Source organism: Lissotriton helveticus, chromosome 5_1 (genome assembly GCF_964261635.1).
Source record: "Lissotriton helveticus chromosome 5_1, aLisHel1.1, whole genome shotgun sequence".
Taxonomy (NCBI): Eukaryota; Metazoa; Chordata; class Amphibia; order Caudata; family Salamandridae; genus Lissotriton; species Lissotriton helveticus.
The window spans coordinates 19,755,665-19,773,168 of record NC_136065.1 but is presented as its reverse complement, the minus strand read 5'-3'; the positions used below and the strand labels follow the sequence as shown (position 1 = coordinate 19,773,168).

Genomic DNA, 17,504 nt, shown 5'->3' with positions numbered 1-17,504 from the left:
CAGCCCAGGAGCTCAGCCAGTGAGGGTGGTAGAAGCAGGGTGACCTCCAGCTCAACCCGGGAGCTCAGGCAGTGAGGGTGGTGGAAGCGGGGTGACCTCCAGCACAGCCCGGGAGCTCAGGCAGGGAGGGTGGTGGAAGCGGGGTGACATCCAGCACAGCCCGGGAGCTCAGGCAGTGAGGGTGGTGGAAGCGGGGTGACCTCCAGCAGAGCCCGAGAGATCAGGCAGTGAGGGTGGTGGAAGCGGGGTGACCTCCAGCACAGCCCGGGAGCTCGAGCGCTGAGAGTGGTGGAAGCGGGGTGACTTCCAGCACAGCCCGGGAGCTCAGGCAGTGAGGGTGTTAGAAGCGGGGTGACCTCCAGCACAGCCCGGGCGCTCAGGCAGTGAGGGTGGTGGAAGCGGGGTGACCTCCAGCACAGCCCGGGAGCTCAGGCAGTGAGGGTGGTGGAAGCGGGGTGACCTCCAGCTCAGCCCGGGAGCTCAGGCAGTGAGGGTGGTGGAAGCGGGGTGACCTCCAGCACAGCCCGGGAGCTCAGGCAGTGAGGGTGGTGGAAGCGGGGTGACCTCCAGCACAGCCCGGGAGCTCTGGCAGTGAGGGTGGTGGAAGCGGGGTGACCTCCAGCACAGCCTGGGAGCTCAGGCGGTGAGGGTGGTGGAAGCGGGGTGACCTCCAGCACAGCCCGGGAGCTCAGGCAGTGAGGGTGGTGGAAGCGGGGTGACCTCCAGCTCAGCCCGGGAGCTCAGGCGGTGAGGGTGGTGGAAGCGGGGTGACCTCCAGCACAGCCCGGGAGCTCAGGCAGTGAGGGTGGTGGAAGCGGGGTGACCTCCAGCACAGCCTGGGAGCTCAGGCAGTGAGGGTGGTGGAAGTGGGGGTGACCTCCAGCACAGCCCGGGAGCTCAGCCAGTGAGGGTGGTGGAAGCGGGGTGACCTCCAGCACAGCCCGGGAGCTCAGGCAGTGAGGGTGGTGGAAGCGGGGTGACCTCCAGCACAGCCTGGGAGCTCAGGCAGTGAGGGTGGTAGAAGCGGGGTGACCTCCAGCACAGCCCGGGAGCTCAGGCAGTGAGGGTGGTGGAAGCGGGGTGACCTCCAGCTCAGCACAGCCCTGGAGCTCAGGCAGTGAGGGTGGTGGAAGCGGGGTGACCTCCAGCACAGCCCAGGAGCTCAGGCGGTGAGGATGGTAGAAGCGGGGTGACCTCCAGTACAGCCCAGGAGCTCAGGCAGTGAGGGTGGTGGAAGCGGGGTGACCTCCAGCACAGCCCGGGAGCTCAGGCGGTGAGGGTGGTAGAAGCGGGGTGACCTCCAGCACAGCCCGGGAGCTCAGGCGGTGAGGGTGGTGGAAGCGGGGTGACCTCCAGCACAGCCCGGGAGCTCAGGCAGTGAGGGTGGTAGAAGCGGGGTGACCTCCAGTACAGCCCCGGAGCTCAGGCAGGGAGGGTGGTGGAAGCGGGGTGACCTCCAGCACAGCCCGGGAGCTCAGGCGGTGAGGGTGGTGGAAGCAGGGTGACCTCCAGCGCAGCCGTGGAGCTCAGGCAGTGAGGGTGGTGGGAGCGGGGTGACCTTCAACACAGACCCGGAGCTCAGGCAGTGAGGGTGGTGGAAGTGGGGTGACCTCCAGCACAGCCCGGGAGCTCAGACAGTGAGGGTGGTGGAAGCGGGGTGACCTCCAGCACAGCCCGGGAGCTCAGGCAGTGAGGGTGGTGGAAGCGGGGTGACCTCCAGCACAGCCCGGGAGCTCAGGCAGTGAGGGTGGTGGAAGCGGGGTGACCTCCAGCACAGCCCTGGAGCTCAGGCGGTGAGGGTGGTGGAAGTGGGGTGACCTCCAGCTCAGCCCAGGAGCTCGGGCAGTGGGGGTGGTAGAAGCGGGGTGACCTCCAGCACAGCCTGGGAGCTCAGGCAGTGAGGGTGGTGGAAGCGGGGTGACCTCCAGCACAGCCCGGGAGCTCAGGCAGTGATGGTGGTGGAAGTGGGGTGACCTCCAGCACAGCCCCGGACCTCAGGCAGTGAGGGTGGTGGAAGCGGGGTGACCTCCAGCTCAGCCCGGGAGCTCAGGCAGTGAGGATGGTAGAAGCGGGGTGACCTCCAGCATAGACCGTGAGCTCAGGCAGTGAGGGTGGTAGAAGCGGGGTGACCTCCAGCACAGCCCGGGAGCTCAGGCAGGGAGGGTGGTGGAAGCGGGGTGACCTCCAGCACAGCCCGGGAGCTCAGGCAGTGAGGGTGGTGGAAGCGGGGTGACCTCCAGCAGAGCCCGGGAGCTCAGGCAGTGAGGGTGGTAGAAGCGGGGTGACCTCCAGCACAGCCCGGGAGCTCAGGCAGTGAGGGTGGTAGAAGCGGGGTGACCTCCAGCACAGCCTGGGAGCTCAGGCAGTGAGGGTGGTGGAAGTGGGGTGACCTCCAGCACAGCCCGGGAGCTCAGCCAGTGAGGGTGGTGGAAGCGGGGTGACCTCCAGCACAGCCCGGGAGCTCAGGCAGTGAGGGTGGTGGAAGCGGGGTGACCTCCAGCACAGCCTGGGAGCTCAGGCAGTGAGGGTGGTAGAAGCGGGGTGACCTCCAGCACAGCCCGGGAGCTCAGGCAGTGAGGGTGGTGGAAGCGGGGTGACCTCCAGCTCAGCACAGCCCTGGAGCTCAGGCAGTGAGGGTGGTGGAAGCGGGGTGACCTCCAGCACAGCCCAGGAGCTCAGGCGGTGAGGATGGTAGAAGCGGGGTGACCTCCAGTACAGCCCAGGAGCTCAGGCAGTGAGGGTGGTGGAAGCGGGGTGACCTCCAGCACAGCCGGGGAGCTCAGGCGGTGAGGGTGGTAGAAGCGGGGTGACCTCCAGCACAGCCCGGGAGCTCAGGCGGTGAGGGTGGTGGAAGCGGGGTGACCTCCAGCACAGCCCGGGAGCTCAGGCAGTGAGGGTGGTAGAAGCGGGGTGACCTCCAGTACAGCCCGGGAGCTCAGGCAGGGAGGGTGGTGGAAGCGGGGTGACCTCCAGCACAGCCCGGGAGCTCAGGCGGTGAGGGTGGTGGAAGCGGGGTGACCTCCAGCACAGCCCGGGAGCTCAGGCGGTGAGGGTGGTGGAAGCGGGGTGACCTCCAGCACAGCCCTGGAGCTCAGGCAGTGAGGGTGTTAGAAGCAGGGTCACCTCCAGCACAGCCCGGGAGCTCAGGCGGTGAGGGTGGTGGAAGTGGGGTGACCTCCAGCTCAGCCCAGGAGCTCGGGCAGTGGGGGTGGTAGAAGCGGGGTGACCTCCAGCACAGCCCGGGAGCTCAGGCAGTGAGGGTGGTGGAAGTGGGGTGACCTCCAGCACAGCCCCGGAGCTCAGGCAGTGAGGGTGGTGGAAGCGAGGTGACCTCCAGCTCAGCCCGGGAGCTCAGGCAGTGAGGATGGTAGAAGCGGGGTGACCTCCAGCATAGACCGTGAGCTCAGGCAGTGAGGGTGGTAGAAGCGGGGTGACCTCCAGCATAGACCGTGAGCTCAGGCAGTGAGGGTGGTAGAAGTGGGGTGACCTCCAGCACAGCCCGGGAGCTCTGGCAGTGAGGGTGGTGGAAGCAGGGTGACCTCCAGCACAGCTCAGGAGCTCAGGCAGTGAGGGTGGTGGAAGCGGGGTGACCTCCAGCAGAGCCCGGGAGCTCAGGCAGTGAGGGTGGTAGAAGCGAGGTGACCTCCAGCAGAGCCCGGGAGCTCAGGCAGTGAGGGTGGTAGAAGCGGGCTGACCTCCAGCACAGCCCGGGAGCTCAGGCAGTGAGGGTGGTGGAAGTGGGGTGACCTCCAGCACAGCCCGGGAGCTCAGGCAGTGAGGGTAGTAGAAGCGGGGTGACCTCCAGCTCAGCCCGGGAGCTCAGGCAGTGAGGGTGGTGGAAGCGGGGTGACCTCCAGCAGAGCCCGGAAGATCAGGCAGGGAGGGTGGTAGAAGCGGGGTGACTTCCAGCACAGCCCGGTAGCTCAGGTAGTGAGGGTGGTAGACGCGGGATGACCTCCAGCAGAGCCCGGGAGCTCAGGCAGTGAGGGTGGTGGAAGGGGGGTGACCTCCAGCACAGCCTAGGAGCACAGGCAGTGGGGGTGGTGGAAGCGGGGTGACCTCCAGTACAGCCCTGGAGCTCAGGCAGTGGGGGTGGTGGAAGCGGGGTGACCTCCAGCACAGCCGTGGAGCTCAGGCAGTGAGGGTGGTGGAAGCAGGGTGACCTCCAGCACAGCCCAGGAGCTCGAGCGCTGAGGGTGGTGGAAGCGGGGTGACTTCCAGCACAGCCCTGGAGCTCAGGCAGTGAGGGTGGTGGAAGCGGGGTGACCTCCAGCTCAGCCTGGGAGCTCAGGCAGTGGGGGTGGTGGAAGCGGGGTGACCTCCAGCAGAGCCCGGGAGCTCAGGCAGTGAGGTGGTGGAAGCGGGGTGACCTCCAGCACAGCCCGGGAGCTCAGCCAGTGAGGGTGGTAGAAGCAGGGTGACCTCCAGCTCAACCCGGGAGCTCAGGCAGTGAGGGTGGTGGAAGCGGGGTGACCTCCAGCAGAGCCCGGGAGCTCAGGCAGGGAGGGAGGTGGAAGCGGGGTGACCTCCAGCACAGCCCGGGAGCTCAGGCAGTGAGGGTGGTGGAAGCGGGGTGACCTCCAGCAGAGCCCGAGAGATCAGGCAGTGAGGGTGGTGGAAGCGGGGTGACCTCCAGCACAGCCCGGGAGCTCAGGCGGTGAGGGTGGTGGAAGCGGGGTGACCTCCAGCACAGCCCGGGAGCTCAGGCAGGGAGGGTGGTGGAAGCGGGGTGACCTCCAGCAGAGCCCGGGAGATCAGGCAGGGAGGGTGGTGGAAGCAGGGTGACCTCCAGCTCAGCCCGGGAGCTCAGGCGGTGAGGGTGGTGGAAGCGGGGTGACCCCCAGCACAGCCCGGGAGCTCAGGCGGTGAGGGTGGTGGAAGCGGGGTGACCCCCAGCACAGCCCGGGAGCTCAGGCAGGGAGGGTGGTGGAAGCGGGGTGACCCCCAGCACAGCCCGGGAGCTCAGGCAGGGAGGGTGGTGGAAGCGGGGTGAACTCCAGCACAGCCCGGGAGCTCAGGCGGTGAGGGTGGTGGAAGCGGGGTGACCTCCAGCACAGCCCGGGAGCTCAGGCAGTGAGGGTGGTGGAAGTGGGGTGACCTCCAGCACAGCCCGGGAGCTCAGGCAGGGAGGGTGGTGGAAGCGGGGTGAACTCCAGCACAGCCCGGGAGCTCAGGCGGTGAGGGTGGTGGAAGCGGGGTGACCCCCAGCACAGCCCGGGAGCTGAGGCAGTGAGGGTGGTGGAAGCGGGGCGACCTCCAGCTCAGCCCGGGAGCTCAGGCGGTGAGGGTGGTGGAAGCGGGGTGACCTCCAGCACAGCCCGGGAGCTCAGGCAGTGAGGGTGGTAGAAGCGGGGTGACCCCCAGCACAGCCCGGGAGCTCAGGCAGGGAGGGTGGTGGAAGCGGGGTGAACTCCAGCACAGCCCGGGAGCTCAGGCGGTGAGGGTGGTGGAAGCGGGGTGACCTCCAGCACAGCCCGGGAGCTCAGGCAGGGAGGGTGGTGGAAGCGGGGTGACCCCCAGCACAGCCCGGGAGCTCAGGCAGGGAGGGTGGTGGAAGCGGGGTGAACTCCAGCACAGCCCGGGAGCTCAGGCGGTGAGGGCGGTGGAAGCGGGGTGACCCCCAGCACAGCCCGGGAGCTCAGGCAGTGAGGGTGGTAGAAGTGGGGTGACCTCCAGCACAGCCCGGGAGCTCAGGCAGGGAGGGTGGTAGAAGCGGGGTGACCTCCAGCACAGCCCGGGAGCTCAGGCAGTGAGGGTGGTGGAAGCGGGGTGACCTCCAGCACAGCCCGGGAGCTCAGGCAGTGAGGGTGGTGGAAGCGGGGTGACCTCCAGCACAGCCCGGGAGCTCAGGCGGTGAGGGTGGTGGAAGCGGGGTGACCTCCAGCTCTGCCCGGGAGCTCAGGCAGTGAGGGTGGTGGAAGCGGGGTGACCTCCAGTTCAGCCCGGGAGCTCAGGCAGTGAGGGTGGTGGAAGCAGGGTGACCTCCAGCTCAGCCCGGGAGCTCAGGCAGGGAGGGTGGTGGAAGCGGGGTGACCTCCAGCTCAGCCCGGGAGCTCAGGCAGTGAGGGTGGTGGAAGCAGGGTGACCTCCAGCTCAGCCCGGGAGCTCAGGCAGGGAGGGTGGTGGAAGCGGGGTGACCTCCAGCTCAGCCCGGGAGCTCAGGCAGGGAGGGTGGTGGAAGCGGGGTGACCTCCAGCTCAGCCCGGGAGCTCAGGCAGGGAGGGTGGTGGAAGCGGGGTGACCTCCAGCACAGCCCGGGAGCTCAGGCTGTGAGGGTGGTAGAAGCGGGGTGACCTCCAGCAGAGCCCGGGAGCTCAGGCAGGGAGGGTGGTGGAAGCGGGGCGACCTCCAGCACAGCCCGGGAGCTCAGCCAGTGAGGGTGGTGGAAGCGGGGTGACCTCCAGCAGAGCCCGGGAGCTCAGGCAGGGAGGGTGGTGGAAGCGGGGTGACCTCCAGCACAGCCCGGGAGCTCAGGCAGGGAGGGTGCCCCCGGTTGTAGGGGTGACCACAGAACCCCTGCACACCCCCAACCCACCAGACACTCCTGGGCTCCAGGGCAGGAATCTTGTCCATGCAGATGTTCCCCTTTGAAGGATGACAGCCTGAACAGGACCCCCTTGTCCCGGCAGGAGGTCGGCCTCGTGCGGCCACGGGTGTGGCCACTGGCCAGAGCAGCACTGCCCACTGCACCAGTGTCAGGGCCCCTGGTCCCTCCGGGGCCAGAAGCAACACACTGACAGCTGCAGACGCGTCACACACACCCAGGGCGGAGGTGCCTCGTGACCCCTCCTGCGCCTCCAGGAGCTGCACCAGCCACAGCCCCGGTGGGAGTTTCCTCCACACACCACTTCCCCCTCACATCCGACAGACGAGAGATGAGAAAGGCGTCGCTTCCTCTCCGTGGACCAGGGCGGCGGCCTCGGAGCAGCACTGACCGGGCGAGGAGAAGAGACTTCAGGGGCAAACCAGGTGCGTATCACCCCTGGGTGCCTCTGTGCCCCCGGGGAGACCCCTGGGCGCCTCTGTGCCACTCTGGAGACCCCCGGGTGCCACTGGGGAGACCCCTGGGTGCCTCTGTGCCCCTGGGGAGACCCCTGGCTGCCTCTGTGCCCCTGGGGAGACCCCTGGCTGCCTCTGTGCCCCTGGGGAGACCCCTGGCTGCCTCTGTGCCCCTGGGGAGACCCCTGGGTGCCTCTGTGCCCCTCTGGAGACCCCCGGGTGCCACTGGGGAGACCCCTGGGTGCCTCTGTGCCCCTGGGGAGACCCCTGGGTGCCTCTGTGCCCCTGGGGAGACCCCCGGGTGCCTCGTGCCCCTGGGGAGACCCCTGGGTGCCTCTGTGCCCCTGGGGAGACCCCCGGGTGCCACTGGGGAGACCCCTGGGTGCCTCTGTGCCCCTGGGGAGACCCCTGGGTGCCTCTGTGCCCCTGGGGAGACCCCCGGGTGCCTCGTGCCCCTGGGGAGACCCCTGGGTGCCTCTGTGCCCCTGGGGAGACCCCTGGGTGCCTCTGTGCCACTCTGGAGACCCCTGGCTGCCTCTGTGCCCCTGGGGAGACCCCTGGCTGCCTCTGTGCCCCTGGGGAGACCCCTGGCTGCCTCTGTGCCCCTGGGGAGACCCCTGGCTGCCTCTGTGCCCCTGGGGAGACCCCTGGGTGCCTCGTGCCTCTAGGATCGACGGCGTTTCGATCCCTTTGAAGGTGTAATGGGATCATCATCAGGACTGTTTAAATCACCTGCCTGAATATATTTATGACTGCCCAGGAGGCAGTGGACCCTATGGATAAACCTGAATGAAGCAAACTGCCGGGCGTGCGGTGAGGCCTTTGTGTGTGTGCATAGGGTGCAGCGGCGCCCGGGCCCGCGTGCGGTGAGGCCTCCGCGTGTGTGCTTCTTGTGCTGAGCCCACTCTGTGTGCATAGGGTGCAGCGGCGCCCGGACCCGCGTGCGGTGAGACATCTGTGTGTGTGCTTCTTGTGCTTTGCCCGCTCTATGTGCATAGGGTGCAGCGGCACCCGGACCCGCGTGTGGTGAGGCCTCCGTGTGTGCTGTGCCCGCTCTGTGTGCATAGGGTGCAGCGGCGCCCGGACCCGCGTGCGGTGGGACCTCTGTGTGTGTGCTTCTTGTGCTGTGCCTGCTCTATGTGCATAGGGTGCAGCGGCACCCGGACCCGCGTGTGGTGAGGCCTCCGTGTGTGTGCTTCTTGTGCAGTGCCCGGTCTGTGTGCATAGGGTGCAGCGGCGCCCGGGCAGGGTGGCTGCATTCACACTGCCAGTGTCAGACGTGTCACTGCAGTCCGCGGTGGGTTGTGTGCATAGGAGGCTGGGGTGCCAGACAAAGGGGATTGAAAAGACGTGGCTGAAACCACACACCTTTATGGTGTGTTTATTAGAAGAAAGTGTTTGCTAAAGGGCTGGTGTTCTTGGAAACTCAGACACGGCGGCGCTTTCTTTTACTCAACAACGGCGTGAGGTTGTTTTATCCACATGGAGTTCACAAAGTTTGTCAAGTTAATAATAACCCCACCCACCGAGATACATTTGTCTCTAAAAGCATATTTGCGCCCCACCCCCAGCACACGCAAAAATACTCTGAGCCGGACGTTCCCAAACGTTCTCTCACAAAAAGGTGCTTATTTTGTGCCTTTGCAAACAGTCCTGGAGGGAAGTAAACTGACCTTCACCAACCCCGATGGAAGTATCTAGAACAAGCATTGGCAACAGGGCTCGCATTTGCGAGAGTTGCAGATGGGGCCCTGGCTGCGCCCGTCGTAGCCAGGGCCCCCCACCAAGGCCGGCATTCCTCCTTACTATTTCCTACTTGCTATTTCTAGGGCCTCTCCCCTATCCAGCAAGAAACAGGTCCATGCTTATACTGGACCGATGTACCCCATCGTCCTAAAAACACCCTGTGAATTTGGCGTGTAGCACTCATGTCTAATAAAACCAAATCTCTGCTCAATTAATTTACGCATAGCGCAGATGAACCTCCTGCGCGCAGGCTGCCTCACTTCCCCCGACCGAGCTCCCTGCCACGGGAGCCGGGGGTGAATTCAGACCACTAAAGTTCACCTGGCCCCAACTGGTTGCCAATTTGTACCTTGTGGTCTTCTTCTCGGGTGCATTACTTTGCCTCATTGACCAGACAAGTTCTTTTCGATTGATCCCTGGCGAACATAGCATGGAGTCACGTCATGTTTGAGGGAATAAGTGTACGGTGCCTGTTTATTAGACACTGCAATCTTTTGTGAAGAGCCAACGAGCCTACCCTGCTTGCCGAACCTTCGACCGGTCACAGACGCCCGGTCCCTGCTATCCACCTGTGACCCTTGATACTTACACCAGTGATGGTTTCGGACTACAAGGTTCTGTGTCACCTGCTTCGCTGTAGTCCCTTTGGTGGATCCGCTGGGACCCTTCTGTGTCCCTGCAAATGCCGTGTCACGCACTACGGACCTTTAATGCCCTTGCCCGACCCTCAAAGCCACCTGACAGCCTGATGCCCCCCGCAGCTTTGGTGAGGGGTTTTTGGCCCCGCACACCCGTCTGTGTTTCTAACATTTATCTTCCCAAGAGGCTCCCGATAGTGTGAGTCGCTATCCCTGTCCCGGCAAAGGCCTGGCAACGGCCATTCTCCCCTTTGGTGACTGTCCTGCCACGTGATATGTGACATAAGCACGGGAGTCCTCGTGTACCTGCTGTGTAAGAGGAGAACAACATGAACGAATACTTGCCCCTTCTTGAGCAGTGGGAACGGCAAAACCATCCTTCTTCCATCATTGTAGCCTAATGATGCTCTGACCCCATGTCCCCCTCAGCTTCTTGCAACGCAACCCACAAGTTAGCTGGCCGCTTCCGCAAAAGCCGTGCTATCGGGCGGGTCTTATCGTCTGTCCTGGATGGTCTCGAGGGTCCATCTCTTGGTGCATGCTCGCAACCCGTAACATTATCACATTTGTTGGACAAGACCACTGCCTGGCCGCAAACTTCTAGATCATGCGTATAAGGCCAGTGTGAGTTCTGCTTAGACAACATCCCTTCTAACACTGTGTTGAGTAACTCCTCATGTTTATCACTTGAACAAGTCGTCCCCGTTTGCCTGGCACTCGTTGGACCCAAGGAAGTTTTTAACCGCATGCGCGCTGCGGGGTTTCCCGCTGTGCACTGAGAATCGTGGAATCCCGCAGTTCATGACGAGCTCAGCTCGTCATCAGCGTGCGAGAGTTGTACCTGATGACGAGCTGAGCTCGTCATCAGCGTGGAAGGGGTTAACAAGCACCCTATACAAATGTATATACTTGTTGTGCAACTAGGGGAACTGTGACTTCCTCACTCGTACTTCCTGGCATGTGAATACTGCAAAAGGAAAAACCCCACTTTAGTACCTGAATAACCACTAAATAAATACTGTTGAGGTAAAAGCGTACCAGTGCACCTCGCCAAGGGCCCTTCGCTGCGTGTCAACCCCTGTTGTTGAGTTTTCGCTGTTGCTTTTGCCTGCCCACATCCGGACCCTTCAAGTAAAACCAGTCAAACCAATCGCCTACATGGCCATTAACGCACCAACCTGTGTCCAGTGAGATTAAACAAGCTAGAGGCTTTATTGTATCAGCCAGACCCGGAGCGGAGCCCGAGCTGAATGGTCTTAGTGGGGTCAGACTGGAGGCGGAATGTGTGGCTAATGCAGGCCCAAAATGCTGTGCAAATTGCTCACGCATCACCATAGCGCCAATGGGCCCGAGTATAAGAAAACTGGCGATGCAGTGATACAACTTATGTAAATGTCTCAGCGTGGGCCAGAATGTGGGAGGTATATGTGTGGCTTATGCAGGCCCAACTATTCCACAGGGCTACACAGCGTGCTCAGGCAATGTGCTGAAAATTGCCTGGTATTTCGCCGCTATGTCATTACTACAAAAGAAGCACTACACCTACAACAATCCCATCTGTTGGCTTAGTCAATGCTCCTTAGTTGCATAAGATAAATAAGCCACCATTATAGCTTTCTTGCATTGCCAACCGAGAGCTAACCACCCCCATCCATGGCTGTCAAGGTTTCAACTGCTCTGTGTGACATTTCCATTATTTCAGTGCACTATGAGTGACACTTTCTTGCTAGCAATAAAACAATGAAGATGAGGCAGCCCCGATATCAGTAATTACGCCCATTTGACCAGCAAGAAACTCTAAAAAGACCAAGGTTTAAGGTTGCTTTTGTGAGATATTCCCGAGCTTGGAGTGTGCATGTGTGAGACAGTAACATATATAGGATACTTTGGGAGTCAAGGTGCCTGGTGTGGCATGAGACTGACGTAGCTCCGATGGAGCAGAGTATCACAAATATACACAGTCAGTCTGGACAGCCTGGCACCGTACGTACAGGAGATGAGCGCATGCAAACTACGCCTTGCGCGATGCACACCCCTTTTCTGACGGGTGAACCAGCTCGTTCCGGCTTCGCCTCATACTGAGCACGCCACTCACTGTCACTGACCCATGCTGCCATCATCAAGCTGCACCCCAAAGGCCCCCCAAGCAGCAGCTGCACCTGGAGAGAGCACTGCCCTCCCCTACCCGGGGACGGGAGGCCCGAATCTGCCCCTCTTGCGCACAGGACACCAACCAGGCAAACAGCCCCAATATGGCTTTGGTGCAGTAGTATACTGAAAACGCAACGGATCTGGGGTGGTGGCACATGTGCTCGCAAAGAACCCAGCCCCTTATCAAATTGGCGCCAACCAAGTCCAGGTCTCTATTATTCTTCTCAACCTGTGAGAGCAAAACTAACACCAACGGTCGCACTACCGACCCACAGCGTTCCGTTACCGAGCCCAGTATGCATCCCTGCAACGCTTCACCCTGCGCCGCTTGAGCCATGTGTTCCACCCTTACGACATCACTGAAAGGTTTCTTTTAGATCAAAACAGAACCTCCTATATGCTAGTTGGTAGAGTCACCTACTATTTTCATTACTATTAGTGAGCTGCTGCTGTGTTACCGTATTGCACACACGTCACCATCCCTAAATATTGTATGGAAACATATTTTAGAAATTGGAAGCGTATGACCGCGCACTGCCAGTAACTCTTCCCAAAGTGCGCATGAAAGAGCTGGACTGTATCAAACTGAAAGCCGTTCTAAACCAGGTCCCCCTAATAAGTTTCTACCAAGGGCCACAGGTATTACTACCGCATGTGCTGTTGTGCTCGAGTATGCATTCCTGACCTCAAACCTTTCAAAATGCAGCGGTGAAACGCGCCAGAGTCCCTCAAGCATCCTGACGATGGCTGTGCACGGCCAACAGAGGGGAGGTATTAATCGATGGGTGCCCAGGCAACACCCGTCACATCTGCATCGCCAGCCGACGGGGAACATCCTTTTCAACGCGGATGTTACCCCGCAGTGCTTTTACGACGCGTCTTTTACAACGCAAGTCGTAACCAGGACTTGCGTTGGAGGGCGCTAAAGGATGAAGAATAGTATATTTACTATTCCAACTCCTTCCCTACTATCCACAGGGACTGGTGTTAGAATAGTAAATTATACTATTCACTATCCGCGCCCAACAACGCAAGTCGTTGGCGTACCCAACCCGTTAGTGACTGTAAGCAGTCGATAACTACGCTATCACTTATTAGCAAGGTAGGCGTAGCGATGGAAATATTCGCGCTAAGCGCGAATATCTCCAAATACTCACACTTGCCCAGACCAGTTCTTAGCCATGTTATCCAATGGGAGGTGGATAACATGGCTAAGAGCATTTCATCGCTAATGCGTGAATATCGCTGTATTCTCAGCGATATTCACGCATTTTGCTGCTATCGCCTGGATTTTTATCGCTTTTGAGATAAACCTTGCTAATAGCAAGTTATCTTAGCGATAAAAAAACGGTGATGCGCGGCGATAAAAATATTGCTGGTAAGCCAACTTAGCGATAAAAATCGCTATTTGTTGATAATATGCCCCTCCTGAGGACCCCCCACGGTGACTCTGGGCATGGGGCCAAATCCCCTACAGGACGGAAGTGACACGCTCTTGACCCCTCGTGTGGGCCGCGGAGGAGCCTGGTAAGCTCCCCCCCAATCCCCCCCACACACACATTAATTATCCCCTTTTTATTCCGGGACCAGGGACCCAGACAAAGCTCGCCCCAAGCTAGTGGCGGGCGGAGGGGGCGGGGACGAGCTGCCGGACACTGGACGATGCGCAAGGTGTGGGAATAACGCTGGACAGCAGCAAGCCCCCTGCTGGTGATGCCTGTCTCACCCACACTGATTCAGAAAAGGGGGTGGTGATGAACAGAGTGCCTGAATTAAGCAGACCACTCTTACCCAGTCCAAAGATCAGGGCTAGATCCATCACCGTTTTTTAGCTCACTGCACCATCCCAGCTCAGAACTTGGCTACATGCAAATTAGTCTGTTCCTGTCCCAGAGCATGATGGGAACAGGGCAAACCAAACTACCAAGCCAATTCTTATACTGGGAAGGAAACAAGCTTCCGGGGACCGGTTTCTGCCATTTCAGGCGTCTTCGGCCCGGCTTGCTTGAATCCTGATGGTGCAATGAGCAAGGGACTCACATCTGAGTATACCCTTCCACGCTTATGGTGGACAAAATGATTCAGAAAAGGGGGTGGTGATGAACAGAGTGCCTGAATTAAGCAGACCACTCTTACCCAGTCCAAAGATCAGGGCTTGATCCATCACCGTTTTTTAGCTCACTGCACCATCCCAGCTCAGAACTTGGCTACATGCAAATTAGTCTGTTCCTGTCCCAGAGCATGATGGGAACAGGGCAAACCAAACTACCAAGCCAATTCTTATACTGGGAAGGAAACAAGCTTCCGGGGACCGGTTTCTGCCATTTCAGGCGTCTTCGGCCCGGCTTGCTTGAATCCTGATGGTGCAATGAGCAAGGGACTCACATCTGAGTATACCCTTCCACGCTTATGGTGGACAAAATGATTCAGAAAAGGGGGTGGTGATGAACAGAGTGCCTGAATTAAGCAGACCACTCTTACCCAGTCCAAAGATCAGGGCTTGATCCATCACCGTTTTTTAGCTCACTGCACCATCCCAGCTCAGAACTTGGCTATATGCAAATTAGTCTGTTCCTGTCCCAGAGCATGATGGGAACAGGGCAAACCAAACTACCAAGCCAATTCTTATACTGGGAAGGAAACAAGCTTCCGGGGACCGGTTTCTGCCATTTCAGGCGTCTTCGGCCCGGCTTGCTTGAATCCTGATGGTGCAATGAGCAAGGGACTCACATCTGAGTATACCCTTCCACGCTTATGGTGGACAAAATGATTCAGAAAAGGGGGTGGTGATGAACAGAGTGCCTGAATTAAGCAGACCACTCTTACCCAGTCCAAAGATCAGGGCTTGATCCATTACCGTTTTTTAGCTCACTGCACCATCCCAGCTCAGAACTTGGCTATATGCAAATTAGTCTGTTCCTGTCCCAGAGCATGATGGGAACAGGGCAAACCAAACTACCAAGCCAATTCTTATACTGGGAAGGAAACAAGCTTCCGGGGACCGGTTTCTGCCATTTCAGGCGTCTTCGGCCCGGCTTGCTTGAATCCTGATGGTGCAATGAGCAAGGGACTCACATCTGAGTATACCCTTCCACGCTTATGGTGGACAAAATGATTCAGAAAAGGGGGTGGTGATGAACAGAGTGCCTGAATTAAGCAGACCACTCTTACCCAGTCCAAAGATCAGGGCTTGATCCATCACCGTTTTTTAGCTCACTGCACCATCCCAGCTCAGAACTTGGCTATATGCAAATTAGTCTGTTCCTGTCCCAGAGCATGATGGGAACAGGGCAAACCAAACTACCAAGCCAATTCTTATACTGGGAAGGAAACAAGCTTCCGGGGACCGGTTTCTGCCATTTCAGCCGTCTTCAGCCCGGCTTGCTTGAATCCTGATGGTGCAATGAGCAAGGGACTCACATCTGAGTATACCCTTCCACGCTTATGGTGGACAAAATGATTCAGAAAAGGGGGTGGTGATGAACAGAGTGCCTGAATTAAGCAGACCACTCTTACCCAGTCCAAAGATCAGGGCTTGATCCATCACCGTTTTTTAGCTCACTGCACCATCCCAGCTCAGAACTTGGCTACATGCAAATTAGTCTGTTCCTGTCCCAGAGCATGATGGGAACCAGGCAAACCAAACTACCAAGCCAATTCTTATACTGGGAAGGAAACAAGCTTCCGGGGACCGGTTTCTGCCATTTCAGGCGTCTTCGGCCCGGCTTGCTTGAATCCTGATGGTGCAATGAGCAAGGGACTCACATCTGAGTATACCCTTCCACGCTTATGGTGGACAAAATGATTCAGAAAAGGGGGTGGTGATGAACAGAGTGCCTGAATTAAGCAGACCACTCTTACCCAGTCCAAAGATCAGGGCTTGATCCATCACCGTTTTTTAGCTCACTGCACCATCCCAGCTCAGAACTTGGCTATATGCAAATTAGTCTGTTCCTGTCCCAGAGCATGATGGGAACAGGGCAAACCAAACTACCAAGCCAATTCTTATACTGGGAAGGAAACAAGCTTCCGGGGACCGGTTTCTGCCATTTCAGGCGTCTTCGGCCCGGCTTGCTTGACTCCTGATGGTGCAATGAGCAAGGGACTCACATCTGAGTATACCCTTCCACGCTTATGGTGGACAAAATGATTCAGAAAAGGGGGTGGTGATGAACAGAGTGCCTGAATTAAGCAGACCACTCTTACCCAGTCCAAAGATCAGGGCTTGATCCATCACCGTTTTTTAGCTCACCGCACCATCCCAGCTCAGAACTTGGCTATATGCAAATTAGTCTGTTCCTGTCCCAGAGCATGATGGGAACAGGGCAAACCAAACTACCAAGCCAATTCTTATACTGGGAAGGAAACAAGCTTCCGGGGACCGGTTTCTGCCATTTCAGGCGTCTTCGGCCCGGCTTGCTTGAATCCTGATTCATCACCACCCCCTTTTCTGAATCATTTTGTCCACCATAAGCGTGGAAGGGTATACTCAGACATGAGTCCCTTGCTCACTGCTCCATCAGGATTCAAGCTGAAATGGCAGAAACCGTCCCCGGGAGCTTGTCTCCTTTCTGGTGAAGAATTGGCTTGGTAGTTTGGTTTGCCCTGTTCCCATGATGCACTGGGCCAGTGACAGACTAATTTGCATATAGCCAGGTTCTGAGCTGGGATGGGGCAGTGAGCTAAATAACGGTGATGGATCAAGCCCTGATCTTTGGACTGGGTAAGAGTGGTCTGCTTAATTCAGACACTCTGTTCATCACCACCCCCTTTTCTGTCTCACCCACACTGGCAGTGCCAACCCGCCACTCCTGGCGCCATCTCGAGCCGGTTTCGGGTGACCCGAATTTGGATTGTATAATTTTAAAACGACGCAGCGTCGATCCTGTTTTAAAATGGTCTGCTCTCGGTGATAATAAAAGAACAGTTCTGTGGCGCTGTCCCCAGTACATGGCCACCAGCTGTGTTGTCTTTGTCACGGTAGGTAGGTAAGTGATTTGCTCCGAAGCACAATCGAGCTTGACGCGCTGCGGGCGCACGCACAACTGGCAAAGCTAAGCACCCGCGGGGCCCCCTCAACCTGCGCTGCAACCACGGCTGGAAATTGCCCCCCACCAGGAGGAGGCATGCGACAGAGGGGGCGAGGACACACAGCGGATCAGAGAACTTATCCAAGGCCAGACACACGCACCAGCAAAGCATGCTTGGAGAGAGATACCTTGACTCCTGGCGTCAGAGCGCATCCGTGACCCCCCGGTGCGTTACACACCGTGGGAGCCGGCAAGGCAAGGGTGGCCGCTCTGGAGGGGGTGACAGGGCACGGAGCAGCCTCTGGCATGTGCAGCTGGCATGTGTCTGCTGCGGTGCAAAGAGCCTTCGGCCGCTAAGAACAGTGGTCACTAAAGATAACGCGCAGCAGCCGAGGGGCGCGTAAAAGTCCCCAGAGCATCAGAGCGCGGGGACCAGGGCCAAGCTGGGGGCCAGGCCCCCCCCGCCGCACCCTGAGCCAGGCCTAAAGGAGGGGGGAGGGGCGGGGGAGAGAACTCGAGGCCTAATCCAGGACCAGCAGAGGGGGAAACAAACGAGCCTGCACGGGCTCTCGGCCCCCACCGCACGGCTGGCAGAAAGCGCAACAGCGGGGGCGGGGGGGGGGGGCAGACTGGCTCTCCGTGGCCCGGGGCCCCAGAAGCAGGCAGCAGGGCCCGGGCTGGCCGAGGCGACCAGAGGAGCCTGGCTCCAGTGACTGACCCTCTCGCCCCCGGCTCACCCGGGGCCGCAGGGTGTGGCCGAGGGGCCTGGGCCGGAATAGAGCGCTGAAGCCAAGCGTGCCTGTGCGCAGCGCTATGCAGAGGAGAGAGGGGGGCAGCATAGTGCTTTGACCCCCCCCCCCCCATGCACACCCACTCCTAAGCCGGGGCCTGGCGTTGTTTTGATTCCTTGGCCTGCTATTGTTCGCCAAGAAGTGCTTTA

The 17,504-nt window shown here is 59.6% G+C and overlaps 1 protein-coding gene across 4 annotated transcripts in view; it reads left to right on the top strand.

Annotated features, from left to right (window-relative positions):
* Window positions 1-17,504, top strand: part of B3GALT4 (beta-1,3-galactosyltransferase 4) — a 166,350-nt gene that overhangs the window by 40,828 nt on the left and 108,018 nt on the right. Inside the window, exon 1 of one of the 4 annotated variants that reach the window (XM_078641617.1) lies at window positions 6,855-6,969. The exons of 2 other annotated variants lie outside the window; for them this stretch is intronic. The gene's annotated coding sequence lies outside the window, so the exon portion shown is untranslated. Of the gene's footprint in view, window positions 1-6,854; window positions 6,970-17,504 lie in introns of those variants that run through there. One more of the 4 variants, XM_078641619.1, reaches the window with a different exon arrangement.